The sequence below is a fragment of the Gekko japonicus genome, unplaced genomic scaffold, assembly GCF_001447785.1.
Source record: "Gekko japonicus isolate JY-2015 unplaced genomic scaffold, Gekko_japonicus_V1.1 scaffold2745, whole genome shotgun sequence".
Taxonomy (NCBI): Eukaryota; Metazoa; Chordata; class Lepidosauria; order Squamata; family Gekkonidae; genus Gekko; species Gekko japonicus.
Genome location: NW_015167139.1, coordinates 158,749 through 164,686, shown reverse-complemented (window position 1 = coordinate 164,686; position 5,938 = coordinate 158,749). Strand labels below are relative to the sequence as shown.

At 51.9% G+C, this 5,938-nt stretch overlaps 1 protein-coding gene across 1 annotated transcript in view; it reads right to left on the bottom strand.

The window, feature by feature from the left end:
- The window catches only part of BRI3 (brain protein I3), a 26,784-nt gene that overhangs the window by 20,030 nt on the left and 816 nt on the right, over positions 1-5,938 (bottom strand). The window lies entirely within an intron of this gene.

Here is a 5,938-nt window from a genome sequence, read left to right as displayed (position 1 = left end):
CCCCCCCAGCCACAACTGCAATCAACCAAACAAAAAGGATCACAGAGAGAGCATCTTTTCCACCCAGTTTGCTTAGTAGGACGGCATGGCTTATCAGGGAGCCAAGGAGTGAGCATGCCAATCATCGCTACGACTTCCCTCGTTGGCTGGAACAACGGAGGGTGGGAGCTGGCCCACTCCACGCAGAACGATTGGACGTAAAACCTTCCCGGACATTAGGGGAGAGACCCTAAGCAACTCTGCTCACAACTCAGTCCTGTTTTCTTCAGCTTACTCCCAGGCAAGCTCTCTTAGCCAGGTTGCCAACCTCCAGGTGGGGCCTGGGGTAGGGTTGCCAGCCTCCTGGTGGCACCTGGAGATCTATTACGATGGATCTCCAGATGGCCAAGACCAGTTCCCCTGGAGGAAAAGGCTGCTTCGGGAGGGTGGATTCTTTGGCATTATACCATGCCGAGGTCCCTCCCCTCCCCAAACATTGCTCTCCCCAGGTTCCACCCCCAGATATTCCCCCAAACACCAGTCTCCAGGTATTTCCCAATCCTCTGGCCTGGAGATATCCCAGAATGACATCTGATCTCTAGCCCACAGAGCTCAGACGCCCTGGAGGAAAACGGCTGCATCCGTGGGTGGGCGTTATACTCTGCTGAGGTCCTCCCCCTCGCCCCACCCTCCAAGCAATTTCCCAAATCACAGTTGGCAGGCCTACGTGCCTTTTCCCCACCACCACCACCCCAAAGCTTCAGCCAGTTCCCTTTTTCCTCTTCAGCACATGACACACTCCAGAGTGTCGGTCTAGAACTGGCCTTCAGTTACCAGCAGAACGGAGCAGGCTGCAGATTTCACAATAGGAAGGAGAGAACTTACATCCCCGAGTGAAAGCAAAAGGGAAAGCAGAGATTTGGGAAACACACGGAGGCCATCTGAGGGCCCTTTCCCCTCCTTTAAAATATTCCAAGACCACGGCTTGCTTTGAAACACCCCTTCCTTTCTCCCCCCCCCCCCCCCCTGCAGAGCTGACAGCTTCCGGGTGGGGCCTGGGGGCCTCCCAGAATTAGAACTCTTCTCCCAACTAGGCACACTGCTACTGATAGCAGAACGGTGTCCCTAATTTTGTGCAACCTGGAAAGGGGGCCGCCCAACCTTGCCGTGATGGCCCCCTCATCGGTCCCCCTCCCTGACGGAGTCCATCGCCTCCCCTCTTCTGATTCGGTGCTTTAGGCAAACATACTTGACATCTCAAGTATATCAAGAGAGCCTTCTGGTTGCACAAAGCCCCCCCCCCTGCATCTAGTACGGAGATTTCGCTCTGCATTGCTTCCTTTAGGACAACACACGGATGTCGTTGAATCACAGCAGGGTCTTTTATGTGGTGGCTCCACGATCCTGCAAAGTCTATGCCCCCAATACACCTGCATACATTTTCCCTTGGTCTCCTTTTCACTGCTTGCGGGGAGGGCGGGGCACAAATTAAATAAATAATAAAAATAGGTAGGCAAGCGGACTCTATTCCAACAGGTTCATTTGGTACAGACTGCTCTTATTTGAAGTCCTTAAGAAGTTGTAAGCCACTCTGTCTACAGGTTTCTATTAAAAACACAGATATGGATGGCATCCGTTCCACAGATTTAACTGCTGTTGTCTGTCTGATTTTTTAAAAAATTAATGCCATAAGGTCTTGCCGCCATGGTTTTAGGATTTCTCCCATTATAGCTGTCTCGCGCAATGTTCCCTCTAAGCTGAGCTAGTGTGAGCCAGCTCACAGCCTCCGGCTCACACATTTTTGTCTTAGCTCAGAAAGGAGGGCTCCAGAGCAAACTAATTCGTGCAGCAGCCAAAATCGCTTGCTCACAACTTTAATGTCAGTAGGCTCACAGAGGAGAATTTCTGCTCACAAGACTCCACAGCTTAGAGGGAGCGTTGGTCTCGAGGCCTGTCGTACAACGCCGTTTGGGTTACCAACCTGATTGAAAGGCCTGTTTGGATATTTTTATTGGACTTTTATCATCTAGGTGCAGATGTTTGTATTTATTTTAAGTCTTCATAAGCCACCTTGGAAGGGCAGGGGGGCATGGTACAGCCCGACTTCATCAGATCTCAGAAGCTGTGCAGGGTCAGTAGCTGGAAGGGAGACCACCAAGGAAGACTCTGCAGAGGAAGGCCATGGCCAACCACCTCTGCTTCTCACTGGCCTTGAAACCCCATGGCCTTGGATGGGAGACCACCAAGGAAGACTCTGCAGAGGAAGGCCGTGGCCAACCACCTCTGCTTCTCACTGGCCTTGAAAGCCCCTTGCTGGGGTCACCATATGTCTTGGGTGGGAGACCACCAAGGAAGACTCTGCAGAGGAAGGCAATGGCCAACCACCTCTGCTTCTCACTGGCCTTGAAAGCCCCTTGCTGGGGTCGCCATAAGTCTTGGGTGGGAGACCACCAAGGAAGACTCTACAGAGGAAGGCCGTGGCCAACCACCTTTTACTTCTCGCTCGCCTTGAAAGCCCCTTGATGGGGTTGCCATAAGTCTTGGATGGGTGACCACCAAGGAAGACTCTGCAGAGGAAGGCAATGGCCAACCACCTCTGCTTCTCAGTGGCCTTGAAAGCCCCATGCTGTGGTCCCCATAAGTCTTGGGTGGGAGACCACCAAGGAAGACCCTGCAGAGGAAGGCCATGGCCAACCACCTTTTGCTTCTCGCTCTCCTTGAAAGCCCCTTGCCGGGGTTGCCGTAAGCCGGCTGCGACTCGATGGCACTTGGGTGTTCTTTCCGCCAAAGTACACAGGTATAAGCAAAGGCTCAGACATGAGCAACGATTAGAAGCAAAAACCACCCCAAGCCCTTCAGTCTGAGAGCCGGGGAGACGGGTGGCTACACACGCGTGCATGCACACGCACACTTCCCCTGCCTCTTCACTCCCAGCCAAAAAGCTTTCCCCAGGGACTTGGGGAGGGGGGGGGAGGACATCCAGAGGAGCCGGAAACTGCCTTGACCTGGATGGCCCAGGCTGGCTTGATCCCATCGGTTCCTGGAAGCTAAACAGGGCCGGCGCTGACGAGTATTTGGATGGAGGCCATCAAGGAAAGCCAGGGTTGCTACGCAGAGGCAGGCAACAGCAGAACACCTCTGTTCGTCTCTTGCCTTTAAAACCTTAAAGGTAAAGGTTTCCCTCGCTCAAAAGCCAGTCCAGTCCGACTCTAGGGTTGCGGTGCTCATCTCCGTTTCAAAGCCAAAGAGCCAGCGCTGTCCGAAGACTTCTCCGTGGTCATGTGGCCGGCATGACTAAACACCAAGGCGCACGGAACGCTGCTCCCTTCCCACCAAAGTGGTACCTATTTATCTACTTGCAATTTCTTGCTTTCGAACTGCTAGGTTGGCAGGAGCTGGAACTAGAGATGGCTTTGGTGTAAAAACCCCTTGGGGGGGGGGGGTCACCAGAAATTCGCCACAACAGGACAGTACTTTCCACCACCACCCTGACCACACCCATCTTTTTTTGGTAGAATCTGACCCAGTATATTGCCACCCACCCACCCTCAGCTACCGTATGAAATATTTGCATGCCAGTTATCATAGGCTCCTTTTAGGTGAGGTCTGCCCCAACAAGAGAACTCTCTTCTCTGCATCTTTTTGTGCGTGTGTATCTGTGTGTACCTTTCAGAACTCATTTACAACTCCACAGACCCGCCTGGCCCAAACTAGCCCAGTCTGGTCACAACTCAGAAACTAAATAGGGTCAGCCCTGGTTAGCACTGAGATGGGAGACCACCAAGGAAATCCCGGCTACGCAGAGGCAGGCCATGGCCAACCACTTCTGAACACCTCTTGCCTTGAAATCCCTACGGGGTCGCCCTAGGTCGGCTGCAACTTGACGGCACCACTGCTAGAAGTGTGAATGCTTAGGGAATCTCTGGGCTGAGAAAGAAAACGACACCTCACGCAACAGAGTTGGTCCAATTCCCCGCCCCACCCCGCCATCCCATGAGAGGCAGTCTGCCAGGAACACCACTTATCAGCCCAAAATAAGCAGACAGGCCTGACGTTCCTTCCCCTCCCTAGAAAGAGAAGCCCTCCCAAGCTGAAAGGGAATTGGCCTTCCCTTCCACTCTTTTACCAAAAAGACAGGGGAAGTGAAGGGAGGGCCTTGGCGGGGGGGAAACACGAGAGATTATACTCATCCGCACATCCGTGAACCAAAAGCCAACGTTCGGCAAAACCTTAAAAAGACGGAACAACCTTTCCCCCCGAAGCAGCTTTGGTGAGACACTCACTTTTCCAGGAACAACAGGATGAAAGAAAATGAGATAAATGGGTTCCTTTCTTGCTCTTGTATCTGAAGAAGTGAAATACGCCTCAGAACAGATCCCACTGGGATCACGGTTGCTTAGTCTTTTAGTCAGTTGAGTCCCCAACGGGGAAACTCAGTGCCTTAAGTCGTTCTCCTCTCCTCCATTTTATTCTCACAACAGCCCTGTAAGGTAGGTTGGGTGAAGAGTGTGTGGCTGGCTCAGGGTCACCTCATGAGCTTTCCTGGCAGAGTGAGGAATCAAACCCGGGTCTCCCAAATCACAGTCTAGCACTTGGGAGGTGGTGGGCAATGCTCCCTCTAAGCTGTAGGATCTTGTGAGCAAAAATTCTACTTTTTGAGCTACTAGCATGAAAGTTGTGAGTGAGGGATTTGGCTACTGCATAAATTAGTTTGCTCTGGAGCTAGCTCACACTAACTCAGCTTAGAGGGAATGCTGGTGGTGGGCTCTCCTTCTTTGGAGGTTTTTAAGCAGAGGCTAGATGGCCATCTGATGACAGCAATGCTGATTCTGGGAATTTGGGCAGGAAGGGTTGCATCAGTGCTGAGTTCTCGTGGCCCTTTCTTACACGCCCAGGGAAATGCTGATCACAACTTTGGGGTCAGGAAGCACTTTTCTCCAAGCCAGTTTGGGCGGAGATCCTGGAGGGATTTTTGCCATCTTCTGGCCATGGAGCATAGTGAAGAACTATGCCAGCACTTTATTATTATATGTTTTGGTTTTAACACTGTATTTATATTAATTGTTGTTATGTTTTAATACGTATTGTTAGAATTTTTACTTTGTTCTGTATTGTTGGAATGTTACTCTGTTGTTAGTTGCCCTGAGCCGGCCTCGGCCGGGAAGGCAGGATACAAATTAAATAAATCAAATCGACTCAGAACAGATCCTACTGGGATCACGGTGGCTTAGTCTTTCAGTCAGTTGAGTTATACCCTGCCTTTCTCCCCGACGGGGACACCCAGTGCCTTACGTCATTCTCCTCTCCTCCATTTTCATTATGGTTCTATGATTCTAACTGCTACACCACACTGGTGTGGGGATTCGAACCCAGACCTTCCAATTCTCAGTCCAGCGGTCTAACCACAATGCCACCCTGGGCCACTGGGCTTCTAGTTTCCTTTGCTACACTAAACTCGCACATCGACTCCACTGGAATCAACACGCACGTAACCTCGCCTCTCTTCATTTACCACAGTACCCAAACTCTTCCTCATTTCCAAGACAAAAAGTTCAGAAGTAAAGGGCCTAGCCGAAGCAGCGGAAGACCACCAACCCACCTTGGCCCTCTCCGCAGGATATTTAATTCCTTGGAGGCATGTCCAGGCCAGCCCTGCTGCTCCCATTGCACTCTGCACATGCCCAGAGGCCCCTCAGAGCATTGGCCAGGATCCTACAGGCACCGAGAAACAAGAATTCAGAGAAGAAAACCCAGCAGAGAGCATATGAGCAGAAAAGACTGGGTTGCAATCCCGACACTGGGGGGGAGGTCTCTCACTGCCTAACCTACCTTACAGGGCTGTTGTGCGAATGAAGGGCCCTGCTCTAACCTCCTTGAAGAAAGGGCAGGCCAAAAACGCCCTGGACGGATTGGTGCCTTTTAAAAAGTTATTGGAAGGCCTGGGGGGGGGGGGGGTGAC